Consider the following 24,833-nt stretch of genomic DNA (forward strand, 5'->3'; position numbering starts at 1 on the left):
TTTGAAAAAAGTTTGCCACCGCATGGCGTCGCAAAGAGGTCCTCCGCTCTCGGTAGTGGATACTGGTCTTGGAGTGACACCCAATTGATGGTGGCCTTGTAATCGCCACATATCCTGACCGACCCATCCACCTTGAGCACCGGCACAATCGGGCTCGCCCAGTCACTGAATTCGACTGGCGAGATGATGCCTTCCCTCAACAGGCGGTCCAAATCGCCTTCTATCTTTTTCCGCATCACGTGCGGCACCGCTCTGGCCTTGTGGTGTCCTGGCCTGGCGTCCGGGTTTATGTGAATCACTACCTTGGCCCCCATGAAAGTGCCAATGCCGGGTTGAAATAACGAGTCAAATTTGTCCAGGACCTGTGAGCATGATACTCGCTCCACAGAGGAAATTGCATTGACATCGCCCCATTTCCATTTCATGACAGCAAGCCAACTCCTCCCCAGTAGTGCGGGACCGTCCCATGGGACAATCCAGAGTGGCAACCTGTTCTCTGAATCTTTGTGGGTCACGACTACCGTGGCCCTGCCTAGCACCGGAATGATCTCCTTGGTGTAAGTCCGTAGCTGTGCGTCAATCGGCGCTAATTTTGGCCTCCTGGCCTTGGATGCCCACAACTTTTTGAACTGTTTGATACCCATCAGGGACTGGCTGGCACCCGTGTCTAACTCCATTGATACTGGGATGCCATTGAGGAGCACTTTCATCATTATTGGTGGCGTCCTGGTGTATGAACTGTATACGTGCTCCACATGAACTCACTGAACTTCAGCTTCCAGCGATTTCCCCCAATGTCCATTTCTGCAATTTCTGCAGGTATTTTGCTCATCTCTGCAAACTCCAGCTGAATGCATGCCTCCCCGCCTCCAGCATGAGTTATGGTTTGAAACAAAAGGTCCCTTGCCAGTCGATCGTCCCTGACTGCCCCTGTTATTGTCCTTGAGTGCAGCATTAACAGGTGTTGATGGCCCCATTACTGGCCGCATTGTCCCTTGCAATGGTGTGAATCGCTGTTCAGCTTGCCATTGTCTCTGTCGAACTCCCCCTCTGGGTTCGACTACATGTTGGGGCATGCCTGACTGCCCTTGTCTGCCTGGAGAACTGTGTGCTGCTTTAACAATGTTGAATCTCTGTCCCAACCATTCCTTAACACAATACCTCTCGTCTGTTCTGCTAGTGGCCATGCTCGCGTGGTTGAAATCCCAGTTTCTTGTCGACATTGAAGCGTCCTTACTTCACAGTATAAATGCACACAAGGCCTATGCTTGAGAGAAGGTCAGTCTTTGACCTGTCCTTTATTCCATAGCACTCAAGTGATGAAAGTGGGTGGAGCTTCCCCTTTTATACCTGAAGGTCCAGGTTAGGGGTGTCTCCCACCGAGTGGTAAGTGTTCTCACGGTGTACAACTTCGGTCAGTTTATAAATGGGTTACAATGCTGGTTGAATACATGACAATGCCTGCGACATTTTCCATCATTGATAAAATATTCTACGTGATCCTTGCAGTCACTGCTCTTCCTGGTCAGTAATTATAGTCATTGACGTTGTGTAACTCTGTGTGTGATCCATATTTGGCCTTGTTCTGTATCTGACAATGTAGTGATGACCATTAAATGATAGGGGCAGTGACATAATTTCAATAAATCGGAAGTCCACATTAGCCAAATTCCCACTGCTCATTTATGCCGTTCCTTTAACAGAAACCGTAACTCTGTTATCTGCAGACACGCAAATGATGAAGTTATTGCTGTTGTTGGAACACTTTGTATACTTGCACCTGCCCTCGGCACTAAAAGTTCTCTAAAGTTTGTTTCTTCGGAAACTGCTGCCTGGTGCAGTGCCCAGAGAGAAGTGTTCAGCGACAAGCTGAAATGCTGAATCCCTTTTTATGAAAAAATTCCTTTCACAAACATTTCTCTGACCGAAACGGCACAAAACATAAATGTTCCTTTCAAATGTGACAATTATTTTCGTTAAACTTTTATTTTGCTTTCATGGGATAACATAATTAATGATTCGATAATTTTCTTTTGCACAATGAAAGAAATAATAACTGAGGGAAAGTCACTACGTCAATAATTTGTTCTGTGCTCTGCATGTTTGTAATGTCGCCAAGTTTGCTGATGATACAAAGATAGGTGGGAAAGCAAGTTGTGAGGAGGACGCAAACAATCTGCAAAGCGATATTGATAGGCTCAGTGGGTGGGCAGAAATTTGTCAGATGGAGTATAATGTGGGAAATATGAGGTTATCCACTGTGGTAGCAATAATAAAAAAGCAAATAATTATTTAAATGGGGAGAGATTACGAAATGCTGCGGTGCAGAGGGACCTGGGGGTCCTTGTACATGAAACACAAAAGGTTAGTATGCAGAAACATTCTCTCTGCATCCACCTTGTCAAGCCCCCTCATAATCTTACACGTTTCCATAAGATCAGCTCTCAATCTTCTGAATTCCAATGAGTAGAGGCACAACCTACTCAACCTTTTCTCATAAGTTAGCCCCCTCATCTCCGGAATCAACCTAGTGAACCTTCTCTGAACTGCCTCCAAAGCATTTATATCCTTTCTTAAATATGGAAACCAAAACTGCACGCAGTGTTCCAGGTCTGGCCTCACCAATACCCTGTATAACTGCAGCAACACTTCTTTGTTTTATACTCCATCCCCTTTGCAATAAAGGCCAAGATTCCATTGGCCTTCCTGATCACTTGCTGTACCTGCATACTAACCTTTTGTGTTTCATGCACAAGTACGCGCAGCTCCCGCTGTACTGCAGCACTGTGCAATTTTTCTCCTTTTAACTAATAACTTGTTCTTTGATTTTTTCTGCCAAAATGCATAACCTTGCACTTTCCAACATTATACACCATCTGCCAAATTTTTCACCACTCACTTAACCTGGATATGTCTTTTTGCAGATTTTTTGTGTCCTCCTCACACATTTTTTTCCTCCCATCTTTGTATCATCAGCAAACTTGGCTACATTACACTCGGTCCCTTCATCCAAGTCATTAATATAGATTGTAAATAGTTGAGGTCCCAGCACTGATCCCTGCAGCACCCCATTAGTTACTGATTGCTAACCAGAGAATGAACAATTTATTCCGACTCTCTGTTTTCTGTTCGTTAGCCAATCCTCTCTCCATGCTAATATATTACTCCCAACCCCGGAAACTTCTATCCTGTGCAGTAATCTTTTATGTGGCATCTTGTCAAAATGCCTTCTGGAAGTCCAAATACACCACATCCACTGGTTCCCCTTTATCCACCCTGTTCATTACACCCTCAAATAATTCCAGCAATTTTGTCAAACATGACTTCCCTTTCATAAATCTCGGAGGAGCAGTGACCGGAGGAGGTGTGAGCAGCGGCCTATAAAGGCCCAGTGGGAGTCCGGGAATCGACGGCAGTCGGAGGAGCAGCGGCTGGAGGAGCAGCGAGCAGCGAGCTACAGCTGGTGCAGGGTCAAAAGTAAGGAAGAAATCAAAAGTAATCAAAGGGTGACGTCACAGCCAAGAGGGTAAGTGATTGGCTGGTTGAGTGGTGAGTAGTTTTCTGTTTCTTTGATTTCTTCTTGTTCTTAGCAGCAAGGAAACTTTGGAATTGTTGCCAAATTAAGTAAATCTAATGGTTAAGGCACAGCAGGAGAGCTCGGACACATGTCATGCTCCTCCTGTGCTATGTGGGAAGTCAGGGATGCTTCCAGTGTCCCTGATGACTACATGTGCAGCAAGTGTATCCATCTGCAGCTCCTGACAGGCCACATTGCGGCACTGGAGCTGCACACGGATTCACTCTGGAGCATCCGAAATGCTGAGGATGTCGTGAATAGCACGGTTAGTGAGTTGATCACACTGTAGTTAAAGGTTACTCAGGCAGAGAGGGAATGGGTAAACATCAGGAAGAGCAGTGGAAGGAAGACAGTGCAGGAGTCCCCTGCTGTCATCCCCGTGCAAAACAGATACACCACCTTGGGTACTGTTGGGGGAGATGACTCATCAGGGGAAGGCAGCAGCAGCCAAGTCCATGGCACCAGGATTGGCTCTGCTGCACAGGAGGGCAGGAAAAAGAGTGGGAGAACTATAGTGATAGGGGATTCTATTGTAAGGGGAATAGATAGATGTTTCTGCGGCTGCAATCGAGACTCCAGAATGGTATGTTGCCTCCCTGGTGCAAAGGTCAAGAATGTCTCGGAGTGGCTGCAGCGCATTCTGGAGGGGGAGGGTGAATAGCCAGCTGTCGTGGTGTATATGGTACCAATGATATAGGGAAAAACGGGATGAGGTCCTACAAGCTGAGTTTAGGGAGCTAGGAATTAAATTAAAAGGTAGTAATCTCAGAATTGCTACCAATGCCACGAGCTAGTCAGAATAGGAAATGCAGGATAGCTCAGATGAATATATGGTTTGATGAGTAGTACAGGAGAGTGGGATTCAAATTCCTGGGACATTGGAATCGGTTCTGGGGGAGGTGGGACCAGTACAAGTCGGACGGTCTGCACCTGGTCAGGACCGGAACCAATGTCTAGGGGAATGTTTGCTAGTGCTGTTGGGGAGGGGTTAAACTAATATGGCAGGGGGATGGGAACCTATGCAGGGAGATAGAAAGAAGTAAAATGGGGGCAGAAGCAAAAGATAGAAAGAAGAAAAGTAAAAGTGGAGGGCAGAGAAACACAAGGCAAAAATCAAAAAGGGCCACATTACAGCAAAATTCTAAAGGGACAAAGTGTATTAAAAAGACAAGCTTGAAGTCTCTGTGATCAATGCGAAGATTATTCGTAATAAGGTGGATGAATTCACTCAGAGGCAGCAATTCACGAATATGTTATAATTGGGATTCCAGAGATATGGCTCCAGGGTGACCAAGGCTGGGAACTCAACATCCTGAGGTATTCAACATTCAAGAAGAATAGACAGAAAGGAAAAGGAGGTCGGGGAACGATGCTGGTTAAAGAGGAAATTAACGCAATATTAAGGAAGGACATTAGCTTGGATGGTGTGGACTCTGTATGGATAGAGCTGCGGAATACCAAAGGGCAGAAAACACGAGTGGGAGTTATGCACAGACCACAAAACAGTAGTAGTGAGTTTGGGGACAGTATCAAACAAGAAATTATGGCTGCGTGCAATAAAGATACAGCAGTTATCTTGGGCGACTTTAATCTACATATAGATTGGGCTAACCAAACTGGTAGAAATACGGTGGAGGAGGATTTCCTGAAGTGTATTAGGGATGGTTTCCTAGACCAATATGTCGAGGAACCAACTTGAGTGCTGGCTATCCTAGACTCGGTGATGTGTAATGAAAAAGGACTAATTAGCAATCTTGTTGTGCGAGGCCCCTTGGAGAAGAGTGACCATAATATGGTAGAATTCTTTATTAAGATGGAGATTGAAACATTTAATTCAGAGACTAGGGACCTGAAGTTAAGGAAAGGTAACTTCGATTGCATGAGATGTGAATTGGATAGAATAGACTGGCAAATGAGACTTAAAAGGTTGACGCTGGATAGGCAATGGCAAACATTTAAAGATCACATGGATGAACTTCAACAATTGTACATCCCTGTCTGGAGAAAAAATAAAACGGGGAAGGTGGCCCAATCGTGGCTAATAAGGGAAATTAGGGATCGTGTTAAATGCAAGGAAGAGGCCTATAAATTTGCCAGAAAAATCAGCAAACCTGAGGACAGGAAGAAATTTAGAATTCAGTAGAGAAGGACAAAGGGTTTAATAAGGAATGGGAAAATAGAGTATGAGAGGAAGCTTGCTGGGAACATAAAAACTGACTGCGAAAGCTTCTATAGATATGTGAAGAGAAAAAGATTAGTGAAGACAAACGTCAGTCACTTGCAGTCAGAATCAGGTGAATTTATAATGGAGAACAAAGAAATGGCGGATCAGTTAAACAGATACTTTGGTTCTGTCTTCACGAAGGAAGACACAAATAACCTTCCTAATATACTCAGGGACCGAGGGTCCAACGAGAAGGAGGAACTGAAGGAAATCTCTATTAGTCAGGAAATTGTGATCTGGAAATTGTTGGGATTGAAGGCTGATAAATCCCAGGGCCAGATAGTCTGCATCCCAGAGTAGTTAAGGAAGTAACCCTCGAAATAGTGGATACATTGGTGATCATTTTCTAACAGTCTATCGACTCTAATCAGTTCCTATGGACTGGAGGGTAGCTAATATAATACCACTTTTTTTAAAAGAAGGAAGAGAGAAAACGGGTAATTATCGACTGGTTAGCCTGACATCAGGAGTGGGGAAAATGCTGGAATCAATTATTATGGATGAAATAGCAAAGCATTTGGAAAGCAGTGACAAAATCGGTCCAAGTGAGCATGGATTTAGGAAAGGGAAATCATGCTTGACAAATCTTCTAGAATTTTTTGAGGATGGAACAAGGAGAGTGGACAAGGGAAAACCAGTGGATGTAATGAATTTGGACTTTCAAAAGGCCTTTGACAAGGTCCCACACAAGAGATTAGTGTGCAAAATTAAAGCACATGGTATTGGGGGTAATGTATTGACATGGATAGAGAACTGGTTGGCAGACAAGTAGCAGAGAGTCGGGATAAATGCGTCCTTCTCAGAATGACAGGACGTGACTAGTGGGGTGCTGCAGGGCTCAGTGCTGGGACCTCAGCTATTTACAATATACATCAATGATTTCGATGAAGAAATTGAGTGTTATATCTCCACGTTTGCAGGTGACTCTTAGCTGCGTGACGGTGTGAGCTGTGAGGAGGATGCTAAGAGGCTGAAGAGTAACTTGGAAAGGTTACGTGAGTGGGCAAATACATGGCAGATGCACTATAATGTGGATAAATGAGATGTTATCCATTTTGGTGGCAAAAACGTGAAGGCAGATTATTATCTGAGTGGTGGCAGATTAGGAAAAGGGAAGGTGCAACGAGACCTGAGTGTCATGGTACATCAGTCATTGAAAGTTGGCATGCAGGTACAGCAGGCGGTGAAGAAGGCAAATGGCATGTTGGCCTTCATAGCTGGGGGATTTGAGTATTGGAGCAGGAAGGTCTTACTGCAGTTGTACAGGGCCTTGGTGAGGCCTCACCTGGAATATTGTGTTCAGTTTTGGTCTACTAATCTGAGGAAGGATGTTCTTGCTACTGAGAGAGTGCAGCGAAGGTTCACTAGACTGATTCCCTGGATGGCAGGACTGACATATGAGGAGAGATTGGATTGACTGGGCCTGTATTCACCGGAGTTTAGAAGAATGAGAGGGGATCTCAAAGAAACATATAAAATTCTGACAGGACTCACAGGTTAGAGGCAGGAAGAATGTGCCCGATGTTGGGGATGTCCAAAACCAGGGGTCAGAGTCTAAGAGATAAGGGGTAAGCCATTTAGGACCGAGATGAGGAGAAACTTCTTCACTCAGAGAGTTGTTAACCTCTGGAATTCTCTGCCGCAGAGAGTTGTTGATGCCAGTTCATTTGATATATTCCAGAGGGAATTAGCTGCGGCCTTTATGGCTAAAGGGCTCAAGGGGTATGAAGAGAAAGTAGGAAAGGGGTACTGAGGTGAATGATCAGCCATGATCTTATTGGAATGTAGAAACATAGAAATTAGGTGCAGGAGTAGGCCATTCGTCCCTTCGAGCCTGCAGCACCATTCAATGAGTTTATGGTTGAACATGCAACTTCAGTACCCCATTCCTGCTTTCTCGCCATACCCCTTGATCCCCCGAGTAGTAAGGGCTACGTCTAACTCCTTTTTGAATATATTTAGTGAATTGGCCTCAACAACTTCCTATGGTAGAGAATTCCACAGGTTCACCACTCTCTGGGTGAAGAAGTTTCTCCTCATCATGGTCCTAAATGGCTTACCCCTTATCCTTAGACTGTAACCCCTGGTTCTGGACTTCCCCAACATTTGGAACATTCTTCCTGCATCTAACCTGTCTAAACCCGCCAGAATTTTAAACGTTTCTATGAGATCCCCTCTCATTTGTCTGAACTCCAGTGAATCCAGTCTTTCTTGATATGTCAGTCCTGCCATCCCGGGAATCAGTCTGGTGAACTTTCGCTGCACTCCCTCAACAGCAAGAACGTCCTTCCTCAAGTTAGGAGACCAAAACTGTACACAATACTCCAGGTGTGGCCTCACCAAGGCCCTGTACAACTGTAGTGACACCTCCCTGCCCCTATACTCAAATCCTCTCGCTATGATGGACAACGTGCCATTTGCTTTCTTAACCGCCTGCTGTACCTGCATGCCAACCTTCAATGACTGATGTACCATGACACCCAGATCTCTTTGCACCTCCCCTTTTCCTAATCTGTCACCATTCAGATAATAGTCTGTCTCTCTGTTTTTCAACCGAAGTAGATAACCTCACCTTTATCCATATTATACTTCATCTGCCATGCATTTGACCACTCACCTACCCTATCCAAGTCACTCTGCAGCCTCATAGCATCCTCTTCGCAGCTCACACTGCCACCCAACTTAGTGTCATCTGCAAATTTGGAGACACTACATTTAGTCCCCTTGTCTAAATCATTAATGTGCAATGTAAACAGCTAGGGCCCTTGCGGTACCCCACTCGTCACTGCCTGCCATTCTGAAAAGTACCCATTTACTCCTACTCTTTGCTCCCTGTCTGCCAACTAATTTTCAATCCACGTCAGCACACTACCCCCAATCCCATGTGCATTAACTTTGCACACTAATCTCTTGTGTGGGACCTTGTCGAAAGCCTTCTGAAAGTCCAAATACACCACATCAACTGGTTCTCCCTTGTCCACTCGACTGGAAACATCCTCAACAAATTCCAGAAGATTTGTCAAACATGATTTCCCTTTCACAAATCCATGCTGACTTGGACCTATCATGTCACCTCTTTCCAAATGCGCTACTATGACATCCTTAATAATTGATTCCATCAATTTCACCACTACTGATGTCAGGCTGACCGGTTTATAATTCCCTGCTTTCTCTTTCCCTCCTTTTTTAAAAAGTGGGGTTACATTGGCTATCCTCCACTCCATAGGAACTGATCCAGAATCTATGGAGTGTTGGAAAATGACTGTCAATACATCCGCTATTTCCAAGGCCACCTCCTTAAGTACTCTGGGATGCAGACCATCAGGCCTGGGGAGAAATCGGCCTTCAATCCCATCAGTTTCCCCAACACAATTTCCCGACTAATAAGGATTTCCCTCAGTTCCTCCTTATACTAGAATCTCTGACCACTTTTATATCCGGAAGATTGTTTGTGTCCTCCTTAATGAATACCGAACCAAAGTACTTGTTCAATTGGTCTGCCATTTCTTTGTTCCAAGTTATGACTTCCCCTGATTCTGACTGCAGGGGACCTACGTTTGTCTTTACTAACCTTTTTTTCTTTACATATCTATAGAAGCTGTTGCAGTCCATTTTAATGTTCCCTGCAAGCTTCCTCTCGTACTCTATTTTTCCTGCCCAAATCAAACCCTTTCTCCTCCTTTGCTAAGTTCCAAATTTCTCCCAGTCCCCGGGTTCGGTGCTATTTCTGGCCAATTTGTATGCCACTTCCTTGGCTTTAATACTATCCCTGGTTTCCGTTGATAGCCACGGTTGAGCAACCTTCCCTTTTTTATTTTTACACCAGATAGGGATGTACAATTGTTGCAGTTCATCCATGCGGTCTGTAAATGTCTGCCATTGCCCATCCACTGTCAACCCCTCAAGTATCATTCGCCAATCTATCCTAGCCAATTCACGCCTCATACCTTCAAAGTTACCCTTCTTTAAGTTCTGGACCACGGTCTCTGAATTAACTGTTTCATTCTCCGTGGTGGTGCGGCTCGAAGGGCCGAATGACCTTCGCCTGCACCTATTTATTTCTGCACGCAGAGGGTTGTGGGGGTCTGGAACTCACTGCCTGAAAGGGTGGTAGAGGCAGAAACACTCACCACGTTTAACAAGTGCTTGGATGTGACCTGAAGTGCTGTAACCTGCAGGGTTATGGACCTAGAGCTGGAAAGTGGGATTAGGCTGGATAGCCTCTTGGTGGCCGGCGTGGACACGATGGGCTGAATTGGCCTTCTTCCGTGCTGTAAACCTCTTTGATTCTATGAACTCCTTCACAAAGAGTTGAGGTGCGTGTGGGGTGATTTGGGCACATCTTTCCTCACGTGACAACATTTCAATGGTAACTCAACGGCTGTAAAGCGCTTTGGGGCGTTATGAGCTCCTGACAGACGCTGCAGAAATGCAAGTGCTTCTTTGCAAAAGTTCGATGCAAATTCAAAATTCACGGCAAAAAAAGGGCTCGCCCGGGATCGCTCGCAAATTTCAAGTAACTACCCCAAAGTGAGAATCATACAACTAGACCAACGAGCCAACTGCTTAGAAAGTATGGAGATAAAGGCCTTACGAAGTGCTATCTGTTAATAAACCTCCAGTCAAATCTTCTCAGATTATTAAAAGCATTGCCAAAGGAAAAGCATGAGTTTTACCCGATATCTCAAGGGATATTTTGGTGACTGCAATCAAGAGTTGCCACAACAAAGTAGCACAAATAGAACTTTGATGGGAAAAATGTATTCGCACTACCGTTGTGGTGTCTTCAGACTGTAGAGGCTGCACGAGATAAAGTGTAACCATTATTGAAGCATTTTTAGTGTGTGTTGTTATTCTTGATCGGAGGAGCACATGAGACGGAATCAGTGACTTTGCATTTTCGACATGTTTTCTGAAGCGCTGCACAGTCCCACTCCTGCAGTCAATGAGCTGTTGGGACGTTAATGTATCCATCATCATCATCATCATAGGCGGTCCCACGAAACGAGGATGACTTGCTTCCACGCCGAAAAAGGATGAGTTCACAGGTATTTTAAAGAAGGACCCGGACTACATCCCGAAGGGTGGAAGATCCCTATGAGTGGATGTTTTTAAACGTGTGGCAGCCATCACACGGGCTTGACAGAGCGAGGTCTTGGTCCAGTGGCAAGGGTTAAGCAGGTCGACTGGAGACCAGTTCTGCTGCACGGACCATGTGCACACATATCGCAGTGTGGGCTGGCCCGTGCTAACCCTAGGCCACTGGCCACGAACTCATGCCTCCCCTGGGCCCTGATCACATCCCTCCACAGTCTCTCGCCGCTCCTTCGCCCCGATCTCACCGCTCCTGCTGTACCTGCCCACGCTCCAATCACCGACCTGGACCTTGATGATGTCACTCTTCGCTGCCGCCGCCCTCCTGCACCAGCTCGCGCTGCTCCCTGGAGTCGTCTCCCGGGACCTCCAAGCTGCTCCCAGGGCCGCTCGCCGTTCCTTTTATGGCCCCGACCTGCCGCTGGTGTTCTCCCGTTAGTGTATCCAGGCTGTGGGTGGCCACCCCGAGCGCAGCAGAAGGGTTTCTGCATTAGTTCTGGGTGGGGACAGTATCTTTCCCCTTCTCTCTTCCTCTTGTATATATCCCTGTGCTTTTATTTCTCTATTTATTCCCCCTGTCTCAGTCTCTAGTGTTTAAAAGGGAACAAAAGATGAAATGAGTGTCACTGTGGAACAATTTCTCTCACTCAAAGTTAGATGCACTTCCATTGCACCATGAGGTCTAGGTAGCTAGCCGTTGATATTCAGGTTCAAATAAGAATACATATAAATATATCTACAAGTATCATAACTGTTCCCTGGTGGTCGAGGGGTTAAGATCCGGCGCACTTTCCTGGTTTCAGTTGTCGATAAATTCATCGCATAAAAATAATTGAGGTTTGTGAGACGATTAATAATTGCTGTCGTCACCATGAATACCAATACTTTCTGTGGTAGACCGAGCTTAAAGACTATCTGGCTTCTCCTGCCCTTTGCCGGGCACGTTTTCCGGGTTTAATTTAGTAAACTGGGCGAGTTCGATGATCGCGGGGAGACGGTAGGAGCCTCTGTGGCCCCACTGTGAGGATGTGGAAGTGAACACGGTGGCTGGGTGATCCGTGACATTTCTGTAAAGGGCAGTGGAGGAGAAGGATTGAGAACTTTCAGTGTGGGACAGAAGTTGTTTCAGGTGAGCCAACACATTCCTGATCAGCACAGAGGGAGCTCACTGGTCAGCTCCCCTTTGTTGTGCCAGCTGTGCCAGAGGTTTCTGTCGTGCAGTGGTTATCACGTTTGCATTACACATGAAAGGTATGAGGTTCGATCCCGGGAAGGAGCATTATGTTTAAACTCACTATAGAGGAACAATCATAGGCGAGTTTCGTCTCCTGGCAAATGCTGCCTGACCTCCTGAGATTTCCAGCATTTGCTGTTTTTATTTGCTATTTATTCTCCTGGAAAAAGTGATCCCTTATTCCTTAAGTGCTCTTTATTTCACTTCAATAAATAGATAACTTTCAGTGAGAGAAAACGGATTCACCGGGGACATTTCGCGTGTGACGTCAACGTGATATCCGTTACACTGCAGCCCATAAAAAGGTGAGAAACCACTGAATATAAAGGATGAGCTCACAAATATCAGAGGCAGTGCAGTCTGGTCAACGTCAGACCCTCCTTTCTTATTCAGCAGAGGCATGAACGGGAGTCAGACGCCACAAAGTTTAATTAAAGACACAAATACAATAACACTTCCAAATATTTTCACTGTAAAATTCTTAAACTTTATTTGAAATCCTACTGCGTTGAATCTGAAAATGAGCACCATGGGCTTTTACCTTCACTACTGATTCTATTTTCTGTGCATGGTCGGAATAACCGGTGCTGTTAAATTTGAAAAAGTTGCCCCAGATTCCGGATGTCATCGGCAATGAAGATTTTGAACCAGATCCTAGAATACAGTGTGTAAAATGGGTCAACATGCAGAATAACATAAGAACATAAGAAATAGGAGCAGGAGTCGGCCATACGCCCCTCGAGCCTGCTCCGACATTTTATACGTTCATGGCTGATCCGATCATGGACTCAGGTCCACTTCCCTGCCCGCTCCCCAATGCACAGGACAAATGATTGAAGTATCGACTGTCCCTCAGTTAGCATTTCTTTCATTGTGCAAAAGAAGGTGAGGGGTTAATTAATGATGCTTTCCCGTGAAAGCAACACAAATGTTTAAGAAATAAACATACAGTGACTGGGAGGTGAGCGCTGCTTCTGACACCAGGTGGGAATGGGCGGAGATTTTAAAGCTCCTTGTATTGTGACACCTTCATATCGACGAACATCTGAGTCTTATGACGTAGACCTCGTGGCGCAATGGTAGCGTGACTGATTTCAGTTCCGAAGGTAGCGTGTTTAAATCACATCAGGGTTACTTTACTTTTAGATATTGTTCTTCCACAATTAATATATTCTTTGCTGTTTGGCAATAACCAGACCCTTGCTCCAAGGTTTGTCTCACTGTTTCCCCGGTGTCAGACAGAGATATGCCTGCTGCCCTCATTTATTTCATGTGACAGGATACAAAAGTTCAAAATCAACCTGCAGATGGCCACATACAGCATTAAATAGTCAGGATGGCCGAGCGGTCTCAGGTGCTGTGTTCAGGTTGCAGTCTTCTCTCGAGGTCTGTGTTTAAATCTGACATTTCTTATTTTTAATCATTACGTGAAACTCATTGTTTGACACCACGATCAACTCCTTCAAAGTGGGATTCAGCAGTTCACCTGCTCGCTTAACATTTCCGTCTGACCGGGTGCTGAAAGTGGCGATGTTTCCGCAGTATAGCGGTTAACACGTTCACCTCACACGCGAAAGCTCACCGGGTGGGAATATTTTCTGGAGCTATCTCCTCATGCATGCTCAGGGGCGAGTTTGTTCTCCTGTGAAAGGTCATAAGGTCATAAACATGTAAGGATTAGGGGCCGGAGTCGGCCATTCGGCCCCTCGAGCCTGGTCCACCATTCAAGAAGATCCTGGCAGTTCCTTGACAGCAAGTTTAAACATCTGGGGCGGAGCCAACAGGCGCCTGGCTGCAATCAACGACAAAAACGTCTATTTGGTAGAAGCCCCGTGAGATCAATCGGTCGAGCATGAGAATCTTAATCTCGAATTTGGGGGTTCGAGCCCCACGTTAACTGTTAAAGCATGTCCCAATTTGCACAGTGTGTTTTCAGTGTCTGGTTCAAAATGTTCATTGCTGGTAACATCAACAGGAGACTGGGCAAACAGTGAGAAAGATTTTAGAGCAAAGGTCTGGTTATTGTGAAACACCAAAGGAAATATAAATTCAAGAAACATAGAAAACATAGAAAATAGGTGCAGGGGTAGGCCATTCGGCCCTTTGAGCCTGCACCGCCATTCAATGAGTTCATAGCTGAACATGCAACTTCAATACCCCATTCCTGCTTTCTCACCATAGCCCTTGATCCCCCTAGTCTGAAGGACGACATCAAACTCCTTTTTGAGAAGAATAACCTCGAAAAGAAATGTGACCCCGACACCCACGAAGAAGTGTTAAGGCAGAAGATTAAATGCTGCATTCCTCTGTTCAAAAAATTCCTTTCACAAACATTTCTCTGACGATAACTGCACAAAACAAAAATTTTCCTTTCAAAGTCATTAAACTCCCGAATTTCCGCGCCCCCCGAATCTCCTGAATCAGATGCCTCTAGTTTTGCCGACTCAATCCATGTCCCTTTGCAATGTTCTGCTTCCACCCACACTATGAAATGTGCCACTAACTTATAGAATCATGGAATGGTTACAGCACGGAAGGCCATTCGGCCCGTCGAGCCCGTGCCGACTCTCAGCGAGTCCCACTCCCCCGCCCTTTCCCTGCAATTGTTTTTCCTTCAGACACTGATCCAGCTCCCGTTTGAAAGATAAGATTGACTCTGCCTCCACCACCCTTTCAAGCCGTGCATTCCAGATCCTAACCACTCTCTGCTAAATGGCCACCTCCTGTTCCTATGTGTAAAGTCAGGGAAACACTAGACCAATTCCTGCCACACTCACAGCCTTCCTAAATATAGCACCATCACTCTATTCTCATAAAACCAGGTCCTGATGTACAGGCCAGCTGTGTACGTTAAAGCTCTGGTATTGTTCCGAACTTTGCTGTAGTGTTTCCGTAATGTAGTGGTTATTAGACTCACCTCACACGCGAAATGTCCCTGGTTCAAAACTGCGCGGAAACATTTTGAAAACATGTTCAATTAAATATTTGAAGAAATGGATTTATTCATATTAGTGGTTCAATATTAACAAAAAACAATGTCCCACAACCTTGTTCAATTTTCTGATATATCTGTTCAGTTCTGTATACACTCAAACTGAATGCTCATAAAAATATTGGAGTAGGAACTCACTGGATAACAGCACAGCTGGCAATGTTTGTGGAATATATTCACGCAGCCAAAACGCACAATGACAACCTGGAATCGTGCAGCACCGAATCCACGGGGAAAAACAGTTAAATGCTTCGTTCCTGGGTGGGCTCGAACCACCAACCTTTCGGTTAACAGCCGAACGCGCTAACCCATTGCGCCACAGAGACTGATACAATTGCACACTGCAAGACATCCCAAACCAGGGTGTCAGTCAGTTAAAGCTTCAGATTGCTCTGACCGGGATGGAACGTGTCCACTCTCAGTTGTACTTTTCCCAAGTAAAGTGTGGGACATTCAGTGTGGATGTGTGGAAGCAGTCTGGTCCCTCACACTGCAGACACTTCCATGTCACCACCAACCAGCTCTCCTACAACCGGTGTGATCTACCTTCCAGCCTTCCGGTGCCTTGTCTGTGACGAAGTATTCTGATTGTCCCGAAGCCGGTATTCGGTTTTAATTCCTTTTCAGCTCCTGCCTGCGGATATTGCTGTGATTTAACGCGAACACAATGCTAACAGGGACAGTTCAGTTCACCGTTTCTTTGCTTGGTGATATTTCAAAGATTGAAAGCGACGCACATCAACCCCAAACCTCGTCACCTACTCGCTAACTCGACAAAACTTTGCATTTTCTTTCCATGCCAAGCATTTTACATTCATACATTGCAATGCCAATGCACTTTTTACCTGGCAAGACTGAAGTACAAGCTGTGATGAACAGTGTGAAACAGAAACAGCTACTTGTAAAACCATAGCCTCGATGGCATCTGTGTGAATTGTTCTGCATCGATAATTAGCAGAGAGCAAAGAGAGGAAACTGATGGTGTGGATGAGGAAAGGCCGAGCCAAAGTGTACTGTTGGAGATGATTTTGTTGTTTTTGAGAATTGTTTGAAATATTTTATCATGGTTGGTTCCATAGTGTAATGGTGAGCACTCTGGGATCTGAGTTCAAATCTCGGTGGAACCTGATTCCTTGTTGTCCCAGCTGCTGAAAATTTGGGACAAACAAGTGAAAGACACCTGGTGCTGGTGGGCAGTTTTGTTGCCTTTGTCATTGATGCTTGATCTACAAGTCAAGTTATCAAATCGTGTGCTCAACCATCAGTTATCTGTTACAAAATGTTGTAAACGGCTGTCTTGCTCTTTTTGCTTCGTTGCTTTTAACCTCGAATTACCCGCACACATTCAGTTGTAGTAAAGGCAGGATCAGGTCTTTTATTTAAACATTCATACCAAACAAACCAAGTATGAAAGTTACTGAGAACACTTCACAAGGCAGCTTGCTTCGATTTCCGTGGCTGCTTGAGACACACACCTTCCGAATGTCCAGTGTCTCTGGTGTCTGCGTGTGTGAGTCTCATCTTTATACTCTTATTTCTTTGCATTTAGACAATCACGGCTAACTGCTTTGTGAATTGTTTAACATATAGACTTAATATTACTTGTTTAACCTACAGATGTCATTAAATAGTAACAAAGGTACAATCAAATATTTAACATACAGACAATGACCAGTTACTCATTTCAATGGCTGAAGGCACCACATTGTCTAACAGTCTCTTTCCATCCAAACTTCAATCTTCCTGTTTTTTAATTCAAACTTCAGACTGCATGCTGAAGCAAAGAGTTCAGCAATGCGGGACTGTGCTCCCACATTCCCCCACTTCTTCTCCTCGCCTCTCTGCAGGTCTTATCTGGGTAACATACATTTGCATGGTGGCTCGAGATCGTTCAACAGCATTGTCCAGTTGTTGTCCTTGTTTTCCAACACGACATCCACAGTAAATCAAAATGACCAGCACGATCAGCTGAACCAGCACCAGCATAAGGACAGGGTGTATCATTGTGTTCATCACACCTGTTGCCGTCAGGCTCCATCCCAACAATGACTCCCACCAGCTTACATGATCAATCTGCTCCAATGTTGTGTGAACGTTCTCGATTTCCGCAGTGTGATGGTTAATGTCCACAACGATTGCTTGTTTCAAACTCTGTAGCTGTTGAAATGTTGTATTCCATTTCTGTATTTCCTTCTTCCAAATAGCCAAACGCTTCGGGTCAAAGTAGGGTTGTTGTAGATTCAGATTCTCAGGATGCCATTTTAAAGTCCGTTGGTCTGTGATCACGATATCCATTTTTACTGAAAAGTAAATTTTCAATTTTTAATGTTTCCAACTGAATTCCATGCTGTTTACATTCAGAAATGTAAACTCACAATCGGTGTCTTCGACTAAGGCTGTTACCCTCTGCACAGGTTTGAATAATGTCCTCTGCTTTGTGGGAGAAGTGTAACAACATACAGTAAAGGATGACGGAAATGCTGAATAGTCAGTCGAGAGACCCAGTCCTTCTCTCAGTTCACCCTTCGGAACTGCTGTAATTCACTCTCTCGACATTTGCAACGATCCAACTTCTATTTCGCATCCTTCAAGATCATGTTTGTAACTCCCACATTTGAGCTTTTCACTGAACATCTCATCAGTTCTGAGACAGCCCATTCCTGCAGACACTTTAAATGTTTCTGAACAAGCTTCTCGCACTGCTTTCACCTCTGACTGTTCAGTAACTGCTCCTCGTGTATCTGGGGTGTTGGGGAACTGTCTCTGAAGAGGGGAATCCCCTTCCTCCAAGAGCACCTTCATTTGTCCGGCAGACCCTGTGTCCATTTCCCGCTGCCCTTCCACACAAGCCTCGATAAGGGTATGGCCACCCCTATCCTGAAGTAAGGGTCCTAAAGGAACGACATGTGTGGTTGAGGCACGGCATTCCTATAGGGATCCTCCCTCACCTGCGGAATCTACCCCCGACCTCAGCAACTAAACCGAGGTATCATTCCTGTCTGTGTCTCCAGCTTCTCTTTCCTGATTCTTCAACTTTTCTTTTAACTTTTCTAATTCTTTAGCCAGTCTCTCCCTGTGCTCTATCAACTGACTGCCACCACCTGGTCCTGCTCCTTTTATGTGACTCCTCGCGGGATTCATCCACTCAGGCCCTTCTGTCTTCCATCGCTGTAACCCCTGTCTCACTTCCATGACTGAAATTCCTGCAGCTCCCTGAAACAAGCTTTCTACCATTGCCAACCATTTATCAAAACGTTCGTCCCCACCCCAGGCATCTACTTCCAGAACTACTGACGGGGATAGGAGAGTCAAAATGATCTCTCTATGTGTACCATCCCCGTAATGACTGATATCAATCCAATTACTTCCCAAACTTTTACAGAACTGGAATATGCGTTCCCCAGCTTCCCTGGGTCCTTCCCCTGGTAATAATGCAAGCCGCTTTATTAACTGTGGCCCGAGTGAGTAACAAAGATTGCAGCTATTATTCTACCAAGCATGAGACCTGGAAGTTGTTTCAAAACCTACTACCTTTCCCCGGTGATTCCCTAAAGCTCACAGAACCATGTGAACCCTCGGTTCCTCTGATATGTTCCCAGACTGCCACCATCCCAGATTATTACACCACCACTGGGCAAACTTATTAAGATCCTGAAGAGGTGCAGGTCCCACTTCACTCAGGATAGCTCTCATGTCCTGTAACTTGACCCCTCCTCGCTCATACCAGGTATCCCCAAAACCACTTAAGGTCGTGTTCCCTTCACGAGCTCCATAGGGAGTAGAGGAATCATGATCCTGCTCTCGCCTTGTCCGCTCGAGCGTGCTTCCCCCACTCTCCACATTACCGGAAGGTCGTGTGTAATGTTGTGGGGTGTTAAGCGTCTGAGTAACCGAAGAGGCATCTAACTGCTCCGCCTCTGATCCTAACGTTGCCACGTTCGAGGCTCCGAAGTCAGAGAAGACAACGGAGATGTGGATGGGAATGGTGGGCATTCTCCCTGTCCTTTAATCCCCTTTTCAACTATCAGACCCGGGGAATCCTCCGAATAGCACCCAGCTTTATCAATTGCTGTCTGCGTGGGCAACCTAATACCACCACCTGCTGCAGCTTAGATATTCCTTTATCTCAATCTTGTTTACACTTCTGTTCATCAGCAAGATGCTGATCTCGTGTCAGAACAGTCCTGGCTGCCCCGAGTGCCTGAAATCACCAATTCTCTACTTCTTTACTCACTGCTGTTAGCTGCTCTCTGAGTTCTGAGACTTCCCTATCTCGAGCCTCAGCCTCTTCTCCTAACGTTTGAATCCCCAGCATGAGACACTGCAACACGAACGCTTTTCTCTTTTTATCACTTTTTAACCCAAACCCTTTTATCTTTTTTAACTGGACACTCTCCACTAAGGACTGCCGTGTCTCTCTCCATCCTCCTGTCATTGTTTCCTGTCTTATCCCATAAGTTCCCCCTTTCGACTCAATCCACTCATTAAGAAATGGCTGGAGCTCAACTGGAATATCCCCTGAGCCTCCCATTACTAACTGAAGATCCCTTTAATCACGACAACTAAGAGAATGCTCACCCCTCGAACTGATGTGTGGGGAACACTTCTTCCAACAACTCAGCCAACTTTCTGCTTCATGTCGGGGACTTCGAATAAGCCAACGAACTTCTGAAAATCATGTCGGGGTCACCAAAATGTTGTAAACGGCTGTCTTGCTCTTTTCGCTTCGTTGCTTTTAACGTCGAATTACCCGCACGCACTCCGTTGTAGTAAAGGCAGGATCGGGTCTTTTATTTAAACATTCATACTAAACAAACCAAGTATGAAAGTTACTGAGAACACTTCACAAAGGCAGCTTGCTTCGATTTCCGTGGCTGCCTGAGACACACACCTTCCGAATGTCCAGTGTCTCTGGTGTCTGTGTCTCTACAGTCCATGAATGTCTCATCTTTAGACTGAAAATGCCTTTGAACTCTTATTCATTCCATTTAGACAATCCTGACGAACTGCTTTCTGAATCTTTTAACAGACAGACTTAATATTGCTTGTTTAACCTGCAGATGTCATTAAATAGTAACAAGGTTGCACTCAAATACTGAACATACAGACATCATCAAATCGTTTAGTCCTGAGTTTCCATTATTCCCACCTTAACACGGTACTCAAATATTTAACATCCAGACAATGACCAGTTACTCATCTCACTGGCTGAAGGCACCACATTGTCTAACAGTCTCTTTACCATACAAACTTCAATCTACCTGTTATTTAATCCAAACTTCAGACTGCATGCTGAAGCAAAGAGTTCAGCAATGCGGGACTGTGCTAACACAGAGCACAGGGTTTGACAACTTGACTTGTAGATCAAGCATCAATGACAAAGGCAAGAAAACTGCCCACCAGCACCAGGTGTCTCTCACTTGTTTGTCCCAAATCTTTAGCAGCAGGGACAGCAAGCATTCAGTTTCCACCGAGATTTAAACTCAGATCGCTGGATTCATGTCCAGAGTGCTCACCATTACACCATGGAACCAACGATGCCAAATTCTTTGAAACATTTCTCAAAAACAAGATCATCTCCAACATTACACTTTGGCTCGGCCTTTTCTCATCCACACGGTCAGTTTCCCCTCTTTACGCTCTGCTAATAATCGATGCAGAGCAATTCACACAGATACCGTCGAGGCTATGGGTTCTCAAGTAGCTGCTTCTGTTTCACACTGTTCATCACAGCTTGTACTTCAGTCTTGCCAGGTAAAAAGTGCGTTGGCATTACAATGCATTAATGTAAAATACTTGGCATGAAAATAAAATGCAAAGTTTTGTTGAGTGCAAAACATGCAGTGCCTGCATTTCAAAAAGCGTTGCTTTTATTCATCCTGCTAATTGCATATTGCACAGATAATCTCAGCACACATTGTGCAGGCAAAGGCAGCATTAGACAACAAACTGATTTCTCCTCCGCTGATGTGTAACAGGTAACTGATGGTTGAGCACACGATTTGATAACTAGACTTGTAGATCAAGCATCAATGACAAAGGCAACAAAATTGCCCACCAGCACCAGGTGTCTTTCACTTGTTTGTCCAAAATTATTAAATTATTGACTCTCATTCAGTTAGCATTTCTTTAATTATGCAAATGAAGAACATCGGTTAATTAATGATGTTTTCCGGTGAATGCAGGATAACATTTAACAAAAAGCTCCAAAGCGGGGCTCGAACCTGCGACCCTAAGATTAAGAGTTTCATGCTCTCCCAATTGATCGAGCGGGGCTTCTGCCAAATGCGGGTTTTTGTCGCTGATTGCAGCCAGGCGCCTGTTGGCTCCGCCCCAGATGTTTAAACTTGCTGTCGACGAACTGCCAGGATCTTCTTGAATGGTGGACCAGGCTCGAGGGGCCGATTGGCCTACACTGGCTCCGAATCCTTACATGTTTATCATCTCATGACTTTTCACAGGAGAACAAACTCGCCCCTGAGCATGCATGAGCAGAAAGCTCCAGAAAATATTCCCGCCCGGTGAGCTTTCGCGTGTGAGGCGAACGTGTTATCCGCTACACTGCGGAAACATCTCCACTTTCAGCACCAGGTCAGACGGAAATCTTAAGCGAGCAGGTGAACTGCAGAATGCCACTTTTGAAGAGTTGGTCCAGGTGTCAAACAATGAGTTTCGCTTAATGATTAAAAGCAGAAAGTGTCAGACATTGGATTTGAACCCACTCCTCCACATGCAATTGCAATCCAAACACAGCACCTTTGACCGCTCAGCCATCCTGACTAGGTGCTGCTGTGTTTGGCCACCTGCAGGTTGATTTTGATCTTTTGTGTCCTGTCACATGAAATAAATGAGGGCAGCAGGTGTATCTCTGCCTGACACCGAGGAAACAGTGAGACAGACCTTGGAGCAAGGGTCTGGTGATTAAGACACAGGAAAGAAAATATTGATTCCGGAATTATACCAAAGGTCAGGAACCCTGACATGATTTCGATAGCAGTGTCCTCATCTCGACTGAGATGTGTTACCGTTGCACCACGAGCTCTACACAACGAATATGAGATGTTTATCGATATGAACGTTCCTCAAAATAAGGGCTTTAAAATCCCCGCCCATTCCCACTCGGAGTCAGAAGCAGCGCTCACTTGCCAGTCACCGTCCGTTTTTTTGTTGAACTTTTGTTTTTATTTCATGGGAAAGCATCATTACTTAACCCAATGTCACCTTTTGCACAATGAAAGAAATGCTGACTGAGGGACAGTCGACACTTCAATCATTTCTTCTGTGTTTTGCATGTTAACTGTTAAACCAGATCCCATTTTACACAATTTTTGTCGGGGATTGTTTCAAAATCTTCATTGCTGATGACACCGGGAATCTGGGGCAACTTTTGTCAAATTTAACAGCACCGGTTAATCCGACCATGCACAGAAAATAGAATCAGTCGTGAAGATAAAATCCCACGGTGCTCATTTTCAGACTCAACATCGTAGGATTTCAAATAAAGTGCAAGAATTTTACAGTGAAAAGATTTGGAAGCGTTATTTGAATTTTTGTCTTCAATTAAACTTTGTGGCGTTTGACTCCCGTTCATGCCTCTGCTGAATAAGAAAGGAGGGTTTGACGTTGACCAGACTGCACTGCCCCTGATTTTTGTGAGCTCATCCTTTATATTCAGTGGTTTCTCGCCCTTTGATGGGCTGCAGTGTAGCGGATATCACGTTGGCCTCACACGCGAAAGGTCCCCGGTGGATCCGTTTTCTCTCACTCAAAGTTATCTATTTATTGAAGTGGAATAAAGAGCAATGAAGGAATAAGGGAGCCCTTTTGTCAGGAGAATAAATAGCAAATAAAAACAGCAATTGCTGGAAATCTCAGCAGGTCAGGCAGCATTTTCCAGGAGACTGAACTCACTTCGGATTGTTCCACTGGAGCAAGTTTAAACATAATGTTTCCGCCCGGGATTGAACCAGGGAGCTTTCACGTGTAAAGCAAACGTGATAGCCACTACACTACGGAAACCTCTGGCAAACTTGACACAACAGAGGGGAGCTGACCAGTGAGCTCACTCTGTGCTGATCGGGAATGTGTTTGTTCACCTTAAAAAACATCTGTCCCACACTGAAAGTTCTCAATCCTTCTCCTCCGCTGCCCTTTACAGAAATGTCACGGATCACCCAGCCACCGTGTTCACTTCCACATCCTCACAGTGGGGCCACAGAGGCTCCTACCGTCTCCCCGCGATCAGCGAACTCAAAATTAAACCCGGAACACGTGTCCAGCAACGGGTAGGAGAAACAAGAGAATCTGTAAGCTCGGTCCGTAACAGAAAGTAATGGGGTTATTCATGGTGATTACAGCAATTACTAATCGTCTCACAGACCTCAATTATTTTTATTTGACAAATTGATCGAATATCGTTACCAGGTTAGTGCGCCGGATCTTAACCCCTCGACCACCAGGGAACAGTTATGATACATGTAGATATATTTATATATATTTATATATGAACCTGAATATCAACGGCGAGCTGCCTAGGCCTCATGGTGCAACGGTAGTGCATCTAACTTTGAGCGAGAGAAATTAATTTCTACAATGAAACCCATTTCATCTTTTGTTCCCTTTTAAACACTAGAAACTGAGACAGGGGGAATAAATAGAGAAATAAAAGTACAGGGATATGAACAAGAGGAAGAGAGAAGGGGAAATACTGTCCCCACCCAGAACTAATGCAGAAACCCCTCTGCTGCGCTCGGGGTGGCCACCCACAGCCTGGATACACTAACATCCCAACAGCTCATTGACTGTCGGAGTGGGACCGTGCGGCACTTCAGAAGACAGGTCGAAAAAGCAAAGTCACTGATTCAGTCTCGTGTGCTCCTGATGCAAAGAATAGACACACACAATAACATGCTTTTATAATGGTTACACTTTATCGCCATTCTTGTCAAGCAGTTGTTTCGTTGGTCCAGGGGTATGATTCTCACTTCAGGGTTGTTCATGGCAATTTGCGAGAGATTCCACGTATAAATACCGAATGAGCCCTTTCAATTTGCATAGAACTTATGCAAACAAGTGTTATGTATGTAAACCTGTAAATACCTTGTTTAACCACCAGAGGGCCCATCCCCTGGAGTCCCAAGGGATCCCACAATCCCTTGGGAGCACTTGTACTTAAGGAGGCCTCACAGGCTGGAGAAGCACTCTGGAGACCTGCAATAAAAGACTAAAGTCACAAATTACTTTGAGCTCACAGTATCTGGTCAGACTCTTTATTAATGCACTACAACTGGCGATGAGATACAGATGACGAACCCCAGCGCAACGATGCAGAGACCAATGGGCATCCTGGAGAAATTTTCGGAGGGAGATGATTGGGAAACCTTAGTGGAGCGACTCAACCAATACTTCGTGGCCAGCGAGCTGGAAGGAGAAGCGAATGCTGCCAAAGGAAGGGCGATTCAACTCACTGTTTGCGGGGCACCATTTATGGCCTCATACAAAAGCTGCTTGCTCCAGCGAAACGCACAGAGAAATCGTATGTTGATTTGTGCACACTGGTCCGGGAGCATCTTAACCTGAAGGAAAGCGTTCTGATGGCGAGGTTCCGGTTCTACATGTGCAAAATGTCTGAAGGCCAGGAAGTGGTGAGCTATGTCATCGACAAAGACACCTTGCAGGCATTTGGAATTTGAAGGACATTTGGAGCACATGC

At 45.2% G+C, this 24,833-nt stretch overlaps 2 non-coding genes across 2 annotated transcripts; both read right to left on the bottom strand.

Annotated features, from left to right (window-relative positions):
- Window positions 1-15,373: 15,373 nt before the first annotated feature.
- On the bottom strand, window positions 15,374-15,447 carry trnan-guu (transfer RNA asparagine (anticodon GUU)). Its single transcript has one exon. It is a non-coding gene; the product is annotated as a tRNA-Asn (tRNA).
- Window positions 15,448-23,067: 7,620 nt separating this feature from the next.
- On the bottom strand, window positions 23,068-23,140 carry trnav-uac (transfer RNA valine (anticodon UAC)). The gene has a single exon. It is a non-coding gene; the product is annotated as a tRNA-Val (tRNA).
- Window positions 23,141-24,833: the final 1,693 nt, after the last annotated feature.

The sequence above is a fragment of the Pristiophorus japonicus genome, unplaced genomic scaffold (genome assembly GCF_044704955.1).
Source record: "Pristiophorus japonicus isolate sPriJap1 unplaced genomic scaffold, sPriJap1.hap1 HAP1_SCAFFOLD_58, whole genome shotgun sequence".
Taxonomy (NCBI): domain Eukaryota; kingdom Metazoa; phylum Chordata; class Chondrichthyes; family Pristiophoridae; genus Pristiophorus; species Pristiophorus japonicus.